Source organism: Lasioglossum baleicum, chromosome 8 (assembly GCF_051020765.1).
Source record: "Lasioglossum baleicum chromosome 8, iyLasBale1, whole genome shotgun sequence".
Classification (NCBI taxonomy): Eukaryota; Metazoa; Arthropoda; class Insecta; order Hymenoptera; family Halictidae; genus Lasioglossum; species Lasioglossum baleicum.
Window position 1 is genome coordinate 8,537,345 of NC_134936.1, and position 22,026 is coordinate 8,559,370.

The window sequence follows — 22,026 nt, forward strand, 5'->3', positions numbered from 1 at the left end:
GTAAGTCGATATTTGAAATCTCGAGGGTTTAATTAAATAAAATAATTGAAATGTAATTTTAACGTGACATCATTCGATGTTATAATACTTTTACTTAATCGCTTCGTTATTCAATGATTTGACTTACCATTTTTGCGTTGAACAGCCCGTAAAATTAATTTTTCTCACGATATTAGGTGTGGAGAGCGTGAATATTCGTGAGAATTCATAATACAGTAGGACCTCGATTAACCGGATCCCGATTATAAACAAATATGCGTTTAAAAATGATTATATTATGAAAGGAAATAAATTTTCAGAAATAAAATATTTATTTTGGAATATTATAATGTACATTTTAATTATGTCCCTCTCGATTATCCTTCGGGCCTTAATTTATCCGGGCTGTTTGTCTCCCGATCAAGCCGATTAATCGAGGTCCTACTGTATTTTTATTGTATGTTGACCGCAAGTAATCTTGTATTGAACGAAAGAAATTCTCCGCGGTCAGTTTTCAGCCGCGCGGTGTTTACATGAGCTGTTCTTTTCTATGTATTAGGTTGGCAACTAAATTCGCGACCTTTTGTTTCGTAATTATTTTATTGTATCATTATAACCTCATTCGTATCAAAATACTCGGTATTTTGGTCGCGAACTTAGTCGCGCCAACCTAATATGTTCGGCGCGGTCGGTGAGGTCACAAAAAATTGTAGCCCTACACACCAGGTAGTTCCAACATGTAGCTCGCGAGCACGCGCGGTTCCTTCCCCACTTAGGTACTCCTCCCACCATTCATTGTTGCCGTAGAACTTCGTCCCTGTTCCCGTGCCGCCATACCGCCCCACCATCTCTACGCCTGTACGTAGTATGTAGTGGGAAGAGGTGGGGGGACTAGACTGCAGATCTTTATGCAAAATAAAAAAACAGCAGACAAAAATTGTCTGCATCGATCGCAAGAAATAAAAACAAAATTCGACATATTATTTCTTCCCTTTCAATTTTTAATATTTTTCAACTATTTTGAATTTCATCTACGCAATTTTAACTATAAATGCATAAAGATCCGCAGTCTAGTGGGGACCTTTGTTATAAATTGTTTTGACTAAAATACACCAGAATTACACTGGAACTACCTTTATGATAACTAGACAGATTTTATGCATTTATGACAAAAATGAGTAGGTACAATTTAAAACAGTAAAACCTATTAACACAAAATCTGCCATCACCGGTCCAGATTTTTTATTTCACTGAATTATGTCATTGATTAAATAGATATACATATATTTATTAGCGCAGATATTATAATATGAACCGCACAAAGTTCAAATAAATTTAATCTTCTTATTTTTATAAGGCAACATACACCGGCTACTTTTAAAGCGTAGCTTTAGTGTTAAAAATATGAAGAAAGAAAATAAAGTTTTTATTTCACTTTAGTTTGTTGCAAATTAGGTAGAAAATTTTATTTTGCATAAAGATCCGCTGTCTAATGATAACCATAGGACTGAATTTATTTAGAGTTTTTAGGGCTGTTATGTGGTAAATAAATTGCTCAAGAGAATATTTATTATAAATTCACGAGAATTGAAAAAAAAAATCTGGAATCCGACATTTTGACGGGCTCGGTAGTTCATAGGCTCCAATACATACATATACATAGAATATACATTTACTTACCTCTATTTACCAATGAGAGAAACGTGTAAAATTGTGTGTTGAAAATTTCTGACAATTCGCGTATTGTATATTGTCACTTAGCCTCGCAGTTTACGGTAGAATGTAAATCGGTTTTCGTAAACGGAGCAAGGCAGAAGCGGTACCTGGAAAATTCAGAGCCGAGATTCGCAAAGTTTATTGAAACATAAACGACAGTAGTACTCCCACGAGTTTAGGACGACCACGCTCTCCTTTTAAGTCCTCGTCCCAGAAACACGCGGCGGGTAGCTTCTACCGTTCCATCGTGTTGGTTGGAACTCCAATAATGAAATATCGGCTTTCATTTATCCACGACGACTGCGAAACAGCGTAATTTCTTCTTTCGCAAACGCGTGCCGATATTGAGATATTAGGTCCGACCTGTGCAATTACGCTCCTACTGGTTTTCAATTTGAACCGCGACGTGTTTATCATCCCACCGCGAAAAGTGGCGTCAACATCCATTTTCTCTCCGAGATTTATTTACTCGTTCTTCGAGCATTTGTGCCTATTATTGTGAAAGTGGTGTAAGTCAAAATTAAAAAAAAATGAGTTTATCAGTTATTTCGGATCATGTTATTCTAAACTGAATTAATTCAATGTAATTTTTACGACATTGTCAAAAATGAACCATTAGATAGCGCTTTGTATTTCAACATTATATGGAATTCATTTAGTGTTAATATCCTTTTCCTTTAAATATCACGAAACAAGAAATATATGACTTGGAACACTTTCATAATTATCGGCACGTGTTTAAATCTGAATTCAAATTCAACTTTCAATCATTATATTTAAATCTGAATTCAAATTCAACTTTCAATCATTATATTTAAATCTAAATTCAAATTCAACTCTCGGCAAACCAATTTAAATTGAAATTCAACTTTCAATCATTACATCTAAATCTAAATTCAACTTTCAATCATTATATTTAAATCTAAATTCAAATTCAACTCTTTCAATCATTATATTTAAATCTAAATTCAAATTCAACTCTTTCAATCATTATATTTAAATCTAAATTCAAATTCAACTTTCAATCATTATATTTAAATCTAAATTCAAATTCAACTCTTTCAATCATTATATTTAAATCTAAATTCAAATTCAACTTTCAATCATTATATTTAAATTTAAATTCAAATTCAACTCTTTCAATCATTATAGAGGAAAAAGTTATCCTCTCTCTGCCAGTACCAGACACATGTACAGAGACGAAAAGCGTCGTAGAGGGGGGAAGTAGAGGACATAAGTGGACACAAGTCTCATTCTGGTGGCTCTGATCGGTCGTTCGACAGTAGCTCGGTCAAACAGTAGGTGAAATAACAGGTGCCTGAACAAGGTTAGGGTGGTTCTCCATTAATATCTCCTCGGGGACCAAGTGGGTTCTCCGGTTTCATTGTGCTTTCCTCGTAACCGCTCCACGACGACGGCAAACTTTCATCTGTGGGCGATAAGCATGATCGAGCGCCGCGGCGTCATTCGTATAGGCTCGTGGCTACCCTAATCAGAGATGGCATAATAACAGTTCTTTATTTCGCCCTCTTCGGCATTGCACGAAGAATTATGTTCTAGAGCAAAAATAAGCAGCCCCATGTCCGAGTGTTTTCGAAAATACTCCTTGTTTATGAAGATAACGAGTATTATCAAAACGCTCGGACATGGGTCTGCTTATTTTTGCCATAGATTCACCAGAAGAGGTTTCATTAAAATCGACGACCCCATCACTGTGACCTCTCCTTGTAAGATGACCTGTCCAGTGAGGGAACATAATTCTTCGTGCAAGGATTTTAACACTAAACCTACCACTGCCGGTCAAATGACCGGTTTTATATCTTTCGTCTTACAATTCTTGAAATTACGAAGTTGCTTACATGGAAATTGATTCGATAAATTTCTTCATCCAAGCACATATTGTAATTGAAGTAGCACAAAATCTACATAAATAGAGTCTTGTCATTTTTGTAAGTTAAAACATTTTAATCGCTCTTAGCACTCGGTAGGTTTAGTGTTAACAATGGCGCCCAGCCTTATAGAAATAAGCAAAGAAAGTTTCATTAAAATCGACGACCCCATCACTGTGACCTCTCCTTGTAAGATGACCTGTCCAGCGAGGGAATATAATTCTTCGTGCAATGAATTTAACAATGGCGCCCAGCCTTATAGAAATAAGAAGAAAAAGTTTCATTGAAATCGACGACCCCACCACCGCGACCTCTCCTTGTTATCAATTCTTGCGAAACGTTGGAGAAATGATTGAGAAAAGGAAACGGTTCACAGTCGAAAGCGTGAAAAATGGAAACAACGTGGTCACTGTTTTTCGCACAGTCGAGTTTGGCGCCATCGTCCACAATATCGAGAGGAGAGGAGAGAGGTGTTTCGTTTCCCTTGCGAGAGCAGCGTCTCGTGAGTCACGCGGGCCACGAATAAACGTTTCTGCTCCAGCTCCTCCGGCGACGACGGATATAAATAATGCCGACAGAACGAGGAAACACGGGTAATGGCATCGGTTACGTCGGCTCGTCCGCGGAAAAGTCTGCGCGAAAGGTCGACGGGGTCCGGCCGAGTAATTTATTCGAGACCACGAAGGCTGAGGCTGGCACGAGCGGCCTGACAGAGTCGCGATTTTTCGTTCCCTCGATCTACCGATCCAGAGATCGATCTGTTCGAAAGAACGACGCGCCGTCTGACAAGATACACAGGGCGCCGACTCAATGGCGGATTCACGGTTAACAGTTTTTCTAAAAAAATTAACGATTTACATTTTACGATATTCTTTGTTTAGTATTTCGTAAAATTTTACATTTCTACCCCTCTGTTTAGGGGTAACCTGTGTGTGAAAAGCCCGAACTTCATCTTTATGCAAAATAAAAATCTTCTGTCTGAACTGCAACAAACTGGAGTGAATAATATAACTATTTTTAAATTGTTGTAATGTTTTTACCGTATCAAATGGCACCTACTCATTTCTGTCATAAATGCATAAAATCCGCTCTCTAGTTATTACTAAAGATATTTGAATGAAATAAATGCGAAAATAAAGCTAAAAACTAGCTTTATTTGCGACATTTGTTTAAAATTTTATATCTATTATTAAGGGTTGGAAAAGTAATTTATTCTGCGGGGTTGCTTTCGCAAGCCTTTAAGTGATCATGTTCAAAAAATTAGGAATAACAATCCGTCACGTAATTATGATTCATGAAAGTTTCAAGCTGATCAAATGGGTGGAGCATTGTTAATTTCAAAAAGTCATGGTGAAACTGCAGAACAGCAGGACGCAAATGGAGTCTCACCAAATTTAGAAAAGTATAGGAGGCCGTGTTTGTTTTATGACTTTATAACATTGAAGATTCCCCGAAATTTCGTTTACCAGAATTTCAAAATCCCATCTGGCCCGCATGCTTGATACGTAAGGACAATTTACATCACGCGGCATCTGTTTACCAGACGTGGTCCACGTTTCTCAGACAATATTCCAGGCGTTCAGGTAATTTCTCACAGGTTTATGGTCGTAGTGTTCGAGACCCGGGTGCAGATTTTGGCAGTTTTACGGTCCCGTTGCCCTTCGTCTTACGTCGGTAATAGCTCGCGTTCTTGAAAAGGCAGAGACATCATCCTCAAATAGATAAATAATCTAAAAATTAGCTAAGTTATTTAATTAGCAAAGAAGTTATACATTACGACTTCATTAGCTAAGAAGAGCTATTAGTTAAGAAGAACTCAATTAGCTAAGAAGTTACATTTCGACTTCACTTTATGGTGCAATGTAAAGACATAAATTATATTAAAATGACATATTTTCGAGGGATGCAAATCACCACTAAAAATTACTGTACCATTATTTAAACTATTGTATACATTATTAAGTATGTTGATATCTAACCAGTTACTAAACATTTAGGTATTGTATAAGGTATTATAACAATTTCGTATCCATAAAATGAAAGAATTCCATATACAATGGAATTATTCTAGATCGAAGGAAATGTATAATTATAATTATCGAGTTAAAATAGTTCCGACTACAAAGGGTTAGATATGATAGAAAAAATATATTTTTATACATTAATAAACAGCGGATTTTATGCTTTTATAACAAAAATGAGTAGGTGTAATTCCTCCGTTGTCTTCCATTTTTATTTTAGACTTTAACACTATTGATACTGTTTTTTTACATTAGTTATATGTAGACAGCGGATTCTATGCATTTATGACAAAAATGAGTAGGTGTAATTTGAAACATTAAAGACATTAGACGAATTTAAAAATACTTTTATATTATTTTCGACCTATGTGAAACATGCTAAGAAAGAAAATAAATTTCTGTTTCACTTTAGTTGGTTGCAAATCACGTAGAAAATTTTTAATTTGCATAAAGATTCGCTGTCTATACATTACCTACATAGTAAGCTGATCCTTCTAAGGTCTCAATAAAACTCGAGTCGTTTGGTCGAATTTTCGATAAGTTATTCGAAGGTGTCCATTTAATCTTGTCCTCGACTGCGAATTTTTTTTCAAGAACGAAAGACAACTGTTTACTTCGATACAAAATGCGATCGCTCGGTGTGGAATGACCTGTATCCGACGTAAAAATCGCGAGTGCCCGACGGTTTCCTCGAGTTTGTTCGTTTCGGCTACTTGCATCGATTCTTCGTACATTGTTTGCCGAAAGACAATGGCCGTGCGCACGATACAGAGAGGAAAATAAAGAATGAAGCGTGCTCGTGTTCGGAATATCCAAAGCCGCAGGAAGTCCGGATTACATCGTTCGTTACGAGAAACTTCGTAGGCGCTTATATTTAGGCCAGCCTGTAGAAGCTTTACGAGCGAACGTCCTCGTTAATCTAACGCGGGGCGAACGCATCCGATCGCCATCACGGGGTATCGCCGTCCTTTTCTCACATTAATTCTCAAAATAGACTCTAACAGCGATATACAGAATCGAAAATCGTACCTACGAACCGAATCCCCGCGATTTATGTACCGTCATTGGATACGGCGCGTTTCCCTTCTGACAGACTTTCTTAATCCCGGTATCGTATAGCTTTTAAAAAAAGTCTCCCACATAGTGATCTGATATTCACCGAGCGCCGGTTGTTCTTCAACTATTTTAACCTGCTTATATTGGCAGCTGGCTAGCTTTTCTTCTGTCAAAAACAGCATGCGTTGTCAGCTTTCATTTTAAACCGTGCGTTATTTTTAACACTAAACCTACCGAGCACTAAAAGCTAAAATGTGTTTCGGCTTACAGAAATTGCAAGGCTCTATTTATTTAGATTTGGTGCAATTTTTAACACAAAATGTGCTTGGATAAAGAAATTCATCGAATCAATTTCCATGCAAGCAACTTCATAATTTCAACAATTGTAAAATGGAAAATATGAAATCAGTCATTAATTTCACCGGCAGTGGTAGGTTTAGTGTTAATTCATGTCAGGCACATCTGGCCCAAAAGAAGATCTTCGCTTGCAATCGTAAGCTTTATGGCTGAAATTGATAAATTGATTGAATATTACCAATTTGTAAACATTGCAAAGAGTTAAGGACTAAATTTTTTCCAAAATTGACTGTCGATCGTGGTCCAATTTAATTCTCAAAGTATAAATATCTCGGTTTCCTAAAGAGTAGATAAGGAGAGCAGGGGAATTGACTCGAATTGAGGGGAAACGGTTTCTCCCTTCCTTTGCCAGTGCCGACAGGGGCACGACAGAGACGAAACCCGTCACGTGACCGGGCCGTGGTGGAAGGGGGATTAGCGTTGGAGAGGGGGAAGGGTAGAGTGAGAGAGCCAAGTCTTAGTCTGGCGATTCTGGTAGCTGGATTGAATGTATAGTAAATTATTTTAATGAAAAGGAAATGTATAGAAAATTATTTTAATGAAGGAATGACTCCTGAAATGTTTCATCTTGATATAATTGATACGCATCCACAACATGTAAATTTTCTCTGTATTTTCTAATTCTAACCAGTTGCAATTTTTTCTCAAAAAGGCCCAAGTGGTATGATCCAATGTCAGAAAGGTTATCGTCCTTTAAAAATTGTCCAAATACAACTGTGACTCACTGTAAATGTAGATTTTCTTCCGACATCATACAAAAACACAATGACCAGTCTACAGACAAGATCTCTCCAGTTTTGTGATTCAAAGTGATCGATCCGATCGCCAACGAGCTAACAAGAAAACCGGAAGCGTATGGTTCCATTCACAGAGGGGATTACAAAGCCAAACGGAGAGCATCTCTGTGGAACCACTCAGCTTCTTCTCGTTTTGTTCGCTTCCGTGACGAAAAAAAGACGACCTCTCCCAACATGTTCGGAATCGTTTGCTATTCATAGATGCATAAGACGCACGTCGAAGAAGATGTTCGTGGGGGTCGGAATTAGGCGTTCTCGACGCGAGTATTCCGGACCTAGCGCAACACCGGTGCTGTTACACGTGTGCGAACGAGCAGCCGGTAAGACCATTCGAGTTTGGCCCAGATACGAGGGAGATTAGGCGTCCGGAGAGAGTCGAGCACCTAACCCTAGACCGATACGTCCGTCGGATTAGATCGCATCTTCATGGGACCGAGGGCTGTAGCTTAATGCATACGACGACGACGGGAGGTCCTAGACCGATTCCGTATTCCACGAAGGACCGTCCGATTGGCGGAGGACGGAAGAGGCAAGGTGAGGAAGACACTTCATTGAGGAAGACCGCAGGAGCAATGGTGAAATGGTAGATCGAAGCCATAGATTAACTGGCTGAGTATTAATCAGAGCGAACCGAGCCGGGAGGCGAGAGTTCGCTGCCATGACGCCCACGTAACGGAGCGACGATGACCTAACATCCTGCATCACGGTAAACCTCGTGCTGCTCCCGATCTGTCGAACGTGTTTGCTCGAACGATTATGCATAGACGCGTTTATCGATGGAAAAACGAACATGAGCGGACGAGAGCGAGAGTGAAGACTCTATCCGGGACGTTCCACAGTGCGCTGCCTATGCCACGAAAAACTGACTTGCTTCCCGGTGCCAATGAACCTTGCCGGACGCCGGGGAAACTTGCCAATGTCGCGTTGCTGAAGGGGTATTCTGGTTTTGAACTTTAAAGGTTCAATTCTCTCGGATTATTCTTCTAACTACAGTCACTCGCGGTTAGGACACTTCTAACACTAAACCTACCACGAGAGGTCAAATGACCCGTTTTAGATTTGCTATTTGACAATTATTGAGATTGGGAAGGTGTTTTCGTGGGAATTAATTGAATACATTTCTGTAGAAGTCGCGCAAAATATAAATTAATCTAATCTTGTTATTTTTATAATACCATACACATATTAGTCACTTTTGATGGTCGGTAGGTTTAGTGATGAAAAGACTTTGACAAAGGAAGGACCGCAAGTGTTCGACTTCGATTTTGATAATTTTTTGTAAGGCGATGGTATATGGATCCCTAATGACATCTGCAAAATATTAAGTGTAGTTACTCAATAGTTTTAAAGATATAAACAATTATACTTTGTTGATATACAGGTATGTATACAGTAAGCAGGTACGTGGAAGTTCAATTGTTTATATCTTTAAAACTATTAAGTAACTACACCTAATATTTTGCAGACATCATTAGGGATCCATATACCATCGTCTCAGAAAAGATTATCAAAATTGAAGTCGAACACTTGGGGTCCTGCCCTTGTGAGAGGCGCCACTAAAAATTGCTGTGCCATTATTCATAATATTGGTCACATTATTAAATATGTCGGTAATTAATCAATTGCTAAACATTTAGGTATTGTATGAGGTGTTGTACCAATTTCAAAAATCATAGAGAATGGAAATATTCTAGTTCGGAAGAAATGTTTCATTTTCAAGTTAAAATTGCTCCGAGTGCAAAGGGATAACTAACTCGTTTCATTCATTTATATTATGCAAGCAATATAACCAAAATATGAGAAATAAAGATAGGTGTGAAGAGTGACGACAGATTATTTTATAAATGTACTATACGTATAGTATTATACTAATTTTTTTAAGTTTCATTTACGATATGTAAAGAGGGAGGTTCAAAGAATATTTTAGCATACTATTTTCTACGTAATTGTTGAAACAAAAATCTCAAAAAGTGGTACTGTATGTACAAATATGGTCCATAAAAGTATTAATTTATGAACAGAAGCCACAATACCATGCAAAAATGCTCGAATACAAAAAGAAAGAAGAAGATCATAACTATAGGCAGGATTGAGGGCAGTTACTTTTTACTTTCGAAAGATCCTGTCAATATTAGATTTCTCTAATCTTCTACGGTTTTATATTTCACTCGGACAATTTCTTCACGAATCCATAAAAATCCGCAGCTCTTCCACAGTGTCTCGACTTGGCAGAGCACACTAGCAAGTGTGGGATTTGCAAGCCGCGACAAGGTCTTATCACGTGGTGGCAGGCCAAGATAAGGAGCACATGTTTCCCGGAATTCTGAGTGAAAAGTTTCCGTCATAATAGAAATTTAGCAGACAAAGGGAAACTAGTTTAGCTTCTGTTGTCGGCCGTCGGCGTACTGTATCTGAAATAGTAATTAATTCGATCGGCAAACAAGTGAAAGGGAGGAGCCTTATCTCATCTTCGCCGGTCGTTCCGATGCTCATTATGGATTCTATCTTCCCGTCGACTGAGACTGTCTTCGTCTTCGCTTGGTCGTGAAGCAATTTTTATATTTAGCGGCGAGGTTCGACTCACCGGTTTCGGCGCGAGTAATCGAATCCGGGAAAAGGAACAATTCATCGTGCAAAGAATCGTGTCACACCTTGACCGGTGTTTGCGCTGATTTCATTCCTTCCGATCGTACGTTGAAACAGTCAAATGGATTTTGAAACGATAAATTGAAAATGGAAATGTGGGTTTTTTAAGGATAGATTGAAAACATAGTACGAAAAATATGGAACGACATGTTCATTATAATTATTTCCAACGCTGCACCGTTTTATGTGAAACCATACCTAAAGTCGGACAAGGAAGTCTCGATATACCCTTTCAAATTCACGTTTTTCAAGAATTTAGAAGAATTAGAACAATTAGATTTTGATAGAACAAGGTGAGTGTAAAATAAAATACAATAAGTATTAACTCCAACGAAGAAAACGGAGGCGCTATGCGCGAATATTGAAAACAATTCCATGAATTCCATCAAGTGTACTAAATGACGCATAGAGAAAATTTCAAAAAATTGCAATTCACAGAAAAGAAGTAATAATTAATTTTACAACATTTGTATGCATTCTCGAGTCCCTGGTGGATGATTTGAGAAATGTCTCCGAGTGTAAAAGGTTAAACACTGATTCTTGTTTCCCAAAATACATATTAATAAAGGCGCAGGCTAAATATCACTTGAATAGAATAATATTATTTCCAGCTCTAAGGAAATAGATGAAAACAGTAGATTTGAGACAGGCCTTCGATTGCAAAGATTTACAAAAGCGTTAAAAAATGGGTTCAACACTGAAAATGAGTCCGGCTGACTCACAATTTGGTCGAGACCTCTCGCGCGAACGTCACGCTGAAAAATATACGGCCGCCGCGATGTAACAACCTGTTCGTCACGTTTAAAATTACCTTTTGTTGGTCCCCCACCTGCGCTGTTCACTTTCGATCGAGATTGTGGTGGTGTATCTTTCTGCCGAGTATTATTGTCCGATTTTATTTCGGAGCGAGCGAAAATTTCGGTGGACTGGTTAACCTTTTCGCTGCCGAGTTACTAAATGAGCAACAAGGTACTCTGTACCGAATTAATTCGACAAGGATCGCCGGTATGGCCCCAACTTTTTCTGGCTTGTAATCTCCTTAACAAACTTTTATTTGTTCAGTGTTTCTGGTAAATCAACTCTGTTCCCGATTGTAGTTGCACCTACAATTTTATTTTGAAACGACACGCTCGGATTGCGGAATTTGTAAAAATGTTTCAGCTAAATTTTCTGACCCTTTACTAGCCAGTTCAAATTGTTAACTATTTCGATTGCGTCCAATAAGGATCAAGGTTGATCTGAAAGAGAAGATTAATAAATGTATTTATCAAAAACAGACCAATACTGTGTACACCTGTCTGTTCCGAGCTCGCTCGGCTGAACTCGGTTTCCCGAGTTTACCCGAATAGCGTTTCACCTCGGAGCGTGACGGATCAGACTCATTCACTTCCCAGCCTAAAGAAGTTCTCACCTGAAAAATAGATACATAAGGATTTCAATAAATCGTTTTAAAAGGATGGATTATCTTTTTTTCAAAAACTGCATCACCAAACAGCAGATAACATGGACATACGTATAAATTCTTTGCGTATTTATGAACAATAATGTGATTGCTCCGGTAACTGAATCATTGGAGCATCGCCACTGACATTCCCACGGTCATGTCCTTCATAAAAATCTCTCGTACTGTAAGTGTAGCCTTCGTTGTTTCGCGTTCGTTGGAAACAGGTGCTCACAGAGCGTGTCGCTCGAAGAGGAAGCGAGGATTCAATTTCCTTGTTTCCGGTCGGCGAAACGAAACAAAAACTAGGGTGGATCGTTGCCTATCTGTTGTTCACTTTCCGCTTTTAAGTAATTTGTGCGCAAAACACACACGGCATTTGCTTTTTTATCTCCTTGCATTCACTACTTGCGCGGCACCCCTACTCGACATTGTACGAAATAAATATTGCACGAACAGCTGTGTCTCGATTAATTTGATAGTATGATCACTAGACTGTGGATCTCTATTATGAAATAAAAATTTTGTATGTCGCTTGCAACAAACAAAAATCGAGCAGAAAGTTCTTTCTTTCTTTAACACTTCACATTTTTATTTTATAATTACTGAAATTATACAATCTATACATGCAATTTATAATTAATGAAATATAATCAATAAATGAGATTATCTCCAGAACTATTCGTTATATTTGAAAAAATTGACAAATTTTCCAATACCGCTATTTTGACAGCGGATCTTTATGCAAAATAAAAATTTTCCACCTGAATTGCAACAAGTGGGAGTGACACAGAAATTTATTTTCTCTCTTAATGTGTTCAATATGATGAAAATAATATGAAAGTATTTTTAAATTCGTCTGTCTTTAACGTATCACATTACACCTTCTCATTTTCGTCATAAATGCATAAAATCCGTTGGCTACATATAACTAATGTAAAAAAACAATAGTGTTAAAGTCTAAAATAAAAGTGGAAGACAACGGAGGGATATTTCGTGCAGTCACATGTTGAAGAGAGTCGTGCGAGGGTGACAAAATGGCGCGCGCGCCGCACGGAAGTGACGTGATAAACGTGTCGTATTTTCGATCGGTGGTTCGATTCGCCCATTAAAATCAGTCAAGCCGAGTACGACGGAGTCTCGTGTCTCATCTCAATTTCTCGAGGAAATTTATTCCGACGTGAAGCAGAAGGTCCTGCTCGGTCACGGGGCAGTAAAACCGTGATATACGGTGATCGGGCCGGGTAACTACGGTCCAAACAACAGTGTAAACGAAGATTTAAACGGTAGCCGAAGAGGATCGTCAGTGGTCGTGATCCTTCAGTCGAGTTAAGGACGATAGTCCTCCGAAGTTGTAAGACAGCGCGTTATTCATCGGTTTTTATTCGAGTCGGTCGGGATCTTGTGCCCCTTCTCGTTTCCAAGCCGCCCACCTCCGCATACCTGGCGCACCTTCCGATCGATTATCGATTCGCGTCGAGGCTGGCATTGATACTGATGGATCCTGACGATGCAGATTGGCTCCTTCCTGTTCCTTTTTGCCGGCTTCCACGCTAACGATCCCACGGCCCGTGTCCCGTTGACGCGGCTCTAATTAGCTTGAAAGTAACCGAATGGGATTACGGGCCTGGTCTACTCTCTCTCCCCCTTGATTCATAATGATATCGAGATATTGATGAACTGTCAGCGAGCGTGCCCGTGTCCATTCCCCCCGAAGAACTGTGCACGAAGTTCGTCCGAGAGATTTATCGCAACGGCGCGGAGTTTGCGACCTGTTGGACGCATCGTAAATATGTGGTCGGTGATTAGTAGACTGCGGATTTTACGCATTTACGACAAAAAAGGGTACTAACAATGTAAAGCAGTGGGACGTGTTAAAAATATTTAAGGACGTCGATGTATTACTTTCAGCCAGCGTTAATCAAGATTGATTGATTGGTTGTACGATTAAAAAAGGTAATCATTGAAAAATCGACGATTGATTCAATCGATTGATGAAGTTAATCGTCAACAAAAACTCGTTAACTTGTTAACTGCAATTAACGACTAAAGTAGGAGTTTAATTGTTAATTGCGATTAACGATTGAAGCAGAAATTTATTCGTCAATTGTTGATTAAATTTTTGCCCAGCTCTGCTTTCAGCTTAATAGGATAATTAAAAGAATACAATTTTTATTTGGCTCCCCTGTGTCCTGCAATCACTGCGAACATTTTTTATTTTGTATAAAGATCCGCAGCCTAGTGATTAGATCATTTTTCTAGTGTTGCACCACACGACTTTGATTTAATGTGGAGTTAGAGAGCAATCAGTTTACTACATGACGTGAAAAAGAAATTTTGGAAGAATTGCAATTGGCGTGAATTGCAGAGAAAATACTAACAGTCGTTTCTTAGGAATTAGTAAGAAAGTAAGAGATCACTTTGCACTAGAAACGCGTGTGGTAAACCATATATAATTAACCACAACTTAACTTAACCACAAATAATGATTAAAATAGAAGTTTATTCATTAATCCTTCCATCAGGGTTCGTACAGTATTTCCATCAATTTCCTTGAGTTTATGAACTTTTTGTCCCAAGGTCATAGTAAATCTTGAAAAATATGACCTTCCGAAAAATTACTGTTGCATTCGCTATGTAATATGTTGGTCTAGTTGTCACTAGGATTGTTGCAAGTGCCGGTAGCGAACGTGTGAATTATAAAAAGGTACCTAAATAAAGACCGGTAGCTAATTATCGAGGATGCGATACGGTTTTGGGTAACGATGATCAGGAGCGAAATAAAAGAGGGATGGGTGAAATAAAAGGAGGAGGAAGGTGAGTGTAAACTTCCCCAGGAAAAGGGAATAAGAGGAGAGAAAGAGGCGGAGGATCGAGATAATGGGGATCGCGTGAGGCACGTGCCCGAAGCTCCGGCTGTGTCATTATCCAGAGGAGAGCCGACAGCCCGAGGCCTATTACCTTTACCTGGGCCCCATGCAAACACGTGTGCAAATGCTCTTCCACACGTGCGCAACACGCCTGTGCACGGCTGCGGGGCCAGGTGATGAAGGTTCGGTGCTCAAATAAAAACAGAACTTTCGCAAATGAGTTACTGCCTCGCTACTGTCTCCGCAGACCTTTTATGCTCGCACTGTGTTCCTCGAAATTCGTAGTTGCTTCGCCATTATTTATTATTCTTCACCTGTTCTCTATATTTTCTGGTTAGATTAGTTATTTTTGTGCGAGTTCACACAACTTTGTAGAAAATTTGCCTGTAGCCTTGCAATGTCTCTCGATATTCATTGTTTCTCCGTCACCATTTATTATTTTTCAGCTGTTCTCTATATTTTCTTGTTAGATTATTCATTTTTATGCGAGATCACCATTTTACAATGCTCCACGAAATTTGTTTTTTACAATTTTGTGTTTTTATTCATAGTTTTGTGTCGCATCAACTGCTAGGTTATTGTTTTTGCTCCATTATCATTTATTATTTTTCAGCTGTTTTCTACATATATTTTCTTGTTAGGTTATTCATTTTTGTGCGAGTTCAGAATTTTGTAGGAAATTTGCCTGTAGCCTTGCAATGTTCCTCGATATTCATTGTTTCTCCGTCATCATTTATTATTTCTCGGTTGTTCTATTTTCTTGTTAGATTCTTCATTTTTGTGTGTGTTGAATTTTATCTGTTATAATAACAGTATTACTTTTACTGGGTATGAGCAGAGTAGGAATATATGTATAGACTGGTTTTAATATAACACTTTAATCTGATACTTGTATATAAGACCTTCTGGTTGTGCGGTCGTACAGAGACTGTATTAGATACATTGTTCAGAGTATACACAACACGCAGTAGTACACAACAGGTGTCACTACAACTATCTGTTCAGATGATAATTGTTTGCACCTACTTTATCGACAGACTTGCCGTTATTACAATCAACACTTCCTCTTAACGGTAAGTTTGTCTAAGAGATTTATTAATTTTTTATTTCTATAATTACAACATAGATTGAATATTATTTCTTTTAGAAACCAAAAAATATTACTGAATTGCCTTGTCTATAGCTTTTAACATATGTAGTCACAAGAACAATAAACCAAACTGAGTAATACACATCATTGATTCATGAGCGCTGTTAATTAATGCTTGTTTCTACATAGTATATTGTAAACTATTCTTAAATTCTTTAAATTTTACATTGCTTAAGGGTTTAGTTAGTAGATCAGCTAACTGTTTTTCAGATGGACAGTATTCTATGTCAATAGTCCCTTCATTATATTTTTCGCTGATAAATTGAAATCGTACATCAATATGCTTGCTTCTTTTATGAATTATTCCGTTTTTAATTAGGCTCAAAGCGCTCTGATTGTCTATTAATAGTGTAGCCTTTACCTTTGAATTAGTTAAAGTTTCTAACACAGTTTTTAGGTATGTAAGTTCTCTACAACATTCTGCAGCAGCGATGTATTCGGATTCGGTGGTTGACAGTGCAACTATGGATTGTTTGTGGGAGCACCAGCTGATAGGTCCATTTCCATAAAATATGACAAAGCCAGTAGTACTCTTTCTTGTGGATACGTCACCAGCAAAGTCCGAATCGCTGTAGCCAATTAATTCATTTTCTCGTTGAGCGTTTTGTTTTGAAAACTGAATACCAATGTTTTTAGTTCCCTGTAAATATCTGAGAATGCGTTTTATATTACTTATATCTAGGTTTGTTGGTTTGTCTACGAATCTGCTTACGTAATTGACAGCGAACGCGATGTCCGGTCGAGTTTTCGACGTTAGATATTGTAAATTACCAACTAATTCTCTATAAGGAAAACGAGTATCTGATGTTTCATCATTTAAATTAGTATTCGTATGAATACTTACTATAGGAGTGGAAACAGCCTTTGAATTTCCCATTCCATATTCTGTTAATACTTTTTCAACAAATTTACTTTGATCTAATATTAACGAAGTATTATTTCTAGTTATATTAACACCTAAGAAATTTTCAAAAGAGCCAAAAAATTTTACCTCAAATTCTTTTGACAGTTTTTCTTTAATTTGATTCAAATATTTAGTATTTTTACTTAGTATTATTCCGTCGTCTACGTATATTGCCAATATCAAATGACCTCCCTTTGATTTGAAAATACATTGGTCTGAAGGAATCGGATCTAGCCCGTTTTGTTTTACAAATGATTTGAAACGTTGATTCCAATTTATTGGAGCTTGTTTCAGTCCGTACAAAGCTTTTTGCAACTTACAGAATTTGTTTGTGTTTCCGAATCCTTCTGGTAACTTTATATAGACTTCCTCATCTAAGTGTCCATACAGGAACGCAGTTTTTATATCAAATTTCAGAATTTTGTAATTTCCTAAAACAGATAAGGCCATTAACAGTCTGAAAAGATTTGCATGTAGCACAGGACTATAGGTTTCGTTGAAGTCAACTCCTTTTTGTTGTTCACATCCTCTGACTACTAAACGTGCCCTGTGTCTTCCATCATCCTTTATTTTGAATATCCATCTTGCACTCAAAATCTTTTTGTCTGATATGTGATTAGGATCTACCTCAATCCATGTTTTATTTTTTTTTAAGGATGTCTTTTCCTCTTCGATTGCAGCTTTCCATTTTTCTGCATCTTCTCCATAGATTGCTTCCTTGTACGTTAGATGTACATAGTACTCTCCAAGTCTTTCTGGTAGATTTCTTTGTCTTTCACTTCTTCTTGGCATTTCTTGTCGATCTTGATCAGTATTTTGTATATCTTCATTCTCATTTACAGATGTTTCGTTTTCTTCCGAGTTTTCTGATCTGTCTGTCTCTTCCGAGTTTTCTGATCTGTCTGTCTCTTCCGAGTTTTCTTCTTCTTGATTTTCTTCTGTATTCTCTGTTTGTTGTTCGTCTGTTTTACTGTCTTCTATTCTGATCATTACCTTTGATATTTTACTTTCATTGTTTTCTTGTTCTTCTTTATTCTCATTGTTAAAGATTACATCTCGTGCTAGTGTTATTTTTCTATTTTGTTCATCCCATAAGCGATATCCGCAAGTGGAGTAGCCAACCATAACATATTTAGTACTCCTTTCATCTAATTTTTTTAGTCGTCCAAGCTTTTTTGCATAGGCGTTACATCCGAAGATTTGTAAATTATCCAGGTTAGGAATTGTTCCATGCCAATTTTCCGCTGGCGTTTTATCACTCGTGGTGGTAGGACTTCTGTTTAACAAATAAACTGCTGTTCTTACAGCTTCTCCCCACATCTCTTTGTTTAATCCGGAATCCAGCAAAAGAGCTCTTGCTTTTTCCATAATTGTCCGGTTCAACCTTTCGGCTTTGCCGTTTAGCTGTGGAGAATAAGGTATCGTAAAATCTAATACGGTTCCATTGTTTTTACACCATTGTTCTAGATCTTTATTTGCAAATTCTCTACCATTGTCACACCGCAGCTTTGTTACTTGTTTTCCCCATTTAGTTTTACATTGATTTAAATAGTATTTAATTGTTTCTGTTACCTCATATTTTCCTTTGATGGGAAATACAGCTGTGAAATGCGTGAAGTCATCGAGAATTGTTACAAAATATCTCATCCCGTCCCAGGTAGGTGGTTCTATCGGTCCACACACGTCGGAATGTATGATTTCCAATGGTTTTGAGGCTCTGTTTCTCTCCGTATTAAACGGTTTTCGCGTTTGTTTCGCTCTCATGCATATGTCACATGTTTCTAGGTTATTAGTAGATATAGACATTGAGTTCATACCTTTACTTAATTTTTCCAATTTCTTCATGTTTGCTCCGCTCAAATGCCCAAGTTTTCGGTGCCATAGTAAGGTCTCGTTTTGCAATGTTAGCAAACTTGTAGTTTTGTTTGTTTTATTGAAATCGATTGCATATAGTCCATTCTGTCCTCGAGATCCTTCAAGTACCGTTGTATTATTTTTTGAAATCTCTACTTTGTCCTTGGTGAACACAACCTTTCCATTGTTTTGAGTGATTGCATTTACAGACAATAAATTTTTCGTGAGTTCTGGAATCAGTATTACATTGTTTAGTGTGCAATTTTCAGTTATTACTTGCCCTGTTGCTTTGGCCTTCATTGTTACCGACTTTTTTGCAGTAGATATTTCGGACTCTACAGTTTTTACATCACTTAGAAGATTAATGTTGTTAATCATGTGGTTCGATGCACCTGAGTCAACTACCCATTTATTTTCACAGTCATTGTTTTTATTAACGTAGAAACATACCTTGTCTTGAGTACGTCTAGCAGTTGATACATTTTTATTCTTTCTAAAGTAACAGTCTCTCTCTAAGTGGTTAGATTTCTTACAGATTCCGCATCTTTGTGATGATTGGTCACTCGCCGATTCGAAAGATTTCTCCTTATATCCTCTTTCGTTGCGATTACGTTCTGTTGACCTGCAATACTTAGCCAAATGGTTAAAACCATTGCATTTGAAACACCTTCTAACAGAAGCTTTAAAGGCAACATTGTCGGGCGAATCGTCCTTTTGTTTGTTTCTGTTTTCTTCTAGCTGTAACCTTGTTATTAAATTCGTCAAGGTCCTTTCGGCCAATGGCGTCGAATCCCACGCGCTTGCGAAATGTTTGAACTGAACAGGAAGAGTAGCTAATATTTTTGTTATTAACATTGTATCGTCTATTGTTTGATCCAATGAATTTAATCGATGAGCTAAGTTTTCAAGAGTACTCACGTGAGTCGATATATCGCTTCCTTTTTCGAAAGTACAGTTAAAGAATTCTTGCAGCAATGTACATTTCATTTGTTCCGTATCTTTTCCGTATATGGCCGTTAATTTCTTGAACATTTCCATTGAGGTTTTACAATGCAGGAGATGCATTTGCGGTTTTTTCTCACTTGAAAGTATGATAACTTTTTGCGCTTTTGCATCCTTAAGTTCCCAGTCTAGCTTCTTTTGCTCGTTCCAATCGTTTGCTGGCACAATTTTCCCAGTCGCTACATCGAGTATGTTTTGCGACTTAAACAGAATCGTCACTTGGAATTTCCAGAACTGAAAGTTGGTTTCGTCCTTCAGTTTTTCTATATGATCTGCTTCATTATAACCGTTTCTGGCAGCCATTTTCACTTTTGTTTCACGACCACGTGTATTTGAATTTCGAACAGAACACTTATGGTTTAACTTGTTAGCCTTATTAATTTTTTCACTTTCCTACAGTTTTACTTATTACTGCTCTTTATTATTTTTTACTTGATTTTAATTTTGCTTAGACTTTTCGACAGCTCTTAGTATTAGGTTAGTTTTTAGTTTTTACCTTTTTTACTTTTCTTTGGACCTGGGCCCATAACCTGTTGAATTTTTATCTGTTGTAATAACAGTATTACTTTTACTGGGTATGAGCAGAGTAGGAATATATGTATAGACTGGTTTTAATATAACACTTTAATCTGATACTTGTATATAAGACCTTCTGGTTGTGCGGTCGTACAGAGACTGTATTAGATACATTGTTCAGAGTATACACAACACGCAGTAGTACACAACAGGTGTCACTACAACTATCTGTTCAGATGATAATTGTTTGCACCTACTTTATCGACAGACTTGCCGTTATTACAATCAACAGTGTGAGTTCACAATTGTGTAGAAAATTTTCACTGAAAATTTAACTGCAGCCTTACAATGCTCCTCGAAATTTGTTCTTTACAATTTTTTCTTCTTACTTATAGTTTTATGTCGCATCAACTGCTAGGTTATTGTTGTTGCTCCGTCATCATTTTTTTCAGCTGTTCTCTATATTTTCTTGTTAGATTATTCATTTTTATACGAGTTCAAGATTTCATAGAAAATTGTCCTGTAGCTTTACAATGTTCCGCGATATTCATTGTTGCTCCGTCACCATTTATTATTTTTCAGCTGTTCTCTACATTTTCTTGTCACATTATTCATTTTTATGCGAGTTCAAGATTTCATAGAAAATTGTCCTGTAGCTTTACAATGTTCCTTGAAATTCGTCGCTGCTGGGTCATCATTTATTACCTGTTCGCTGTTCTTTGTACTTCCTTACTGTGTAATCTTTTATAACAATGACAAGATCTCATTCATCTCGATTTCGTACAATTTTCATTACAATAATTGCTTCATCAATTGCAACAAGAGTTTTATTTTGGAGTAAGAATTTCTGTGCGAGTCTTGTACGTTTCGTATTTCTTCAGCCCCTGAAAGGAGGCTGTAAATATGTGAAGAGACTTTCAAAATCAGGTTCGGATTATAGCTCGGTTAGGCTAGCCTAATTTAATCGTCCAAACAACGTGTGCAGCAGGATCATTGGATCTCGTTGACGGTCCTGTCAAAAATATTAACAACTCCAGAATCGGCAGGATCAGACTAATTACCAGTCGTTTTGTTCCGGACAAATTGAGTAGCATTAATTGCACACAAGACTCTAAGATGGTCGGCGCGGCGTGCTTCTAAATCACTTAAAGAGCCGCATAAATCGCGCTCTCACGTTGTCAATGCTTAATGACTTTCACGTACGAGCTATTACGTCAGTCGCGTCACTAGGAAACGAGCTGAGCTACAGTACGTGACGGCAAAAATCTCGCGAACACACATTACCTATCGTTTGTTTAGTCACGTTTAGCCGGGGAGCGCGTCTCGAGGAATAATTATTACAGAGCGTCAGCCGACGTCGATTAATTACAGGAATTGACCGAGTCCAGCTGTTTCCAGGTTTAATGAATGGCGATAGTTAACGAAGCAATTTAGCAAATGGGAAGGTATAGGTGAGAAGTCTCGTATTAAGCATTATAAATGGTTCGAGATCGTGCGTTCGGGTTGTTAGGTATGTTGCTCGGCGAGTAGGCTCTCTTTCTCTCTGCACGTTTTGGTGTTGATGTTTCTGACAGTTTTAATGGAAAGTCAATAATAGTTGACACTGTTAATTTATTATAATTGCACTGCACAGTTTATGCGTTCGTAGCGACCACGATTTTCTGAAACTCGGTACAGTTAAATGCTAATGAACCTTAATGGGACTTCTATTTCTTGGGGGAATGCAACTTTCGATTTATTAATCACGCCAAAGTGTCTCTATAGTCGTCTACAGTGTAATTATGTTTGTGTGTGTATGTAAGAAATAAATATTAAAAATTAAACATTT

General features: G+C 37.7%; 1 protein-coding gene across 2 annotated transcripts in view; it reads left to right on the top strand.

The window, feature by feature from the left end:
- The window catches only part of If (integrin subunit alpha inflated), a 154,348-nt gene that overhangs the window by 1,465 nt on the left and 130,857 nt on the right, over positions 1-22,026 (top strand). The gene's annotated exons all lie outside the window — the stretch shown is intronic.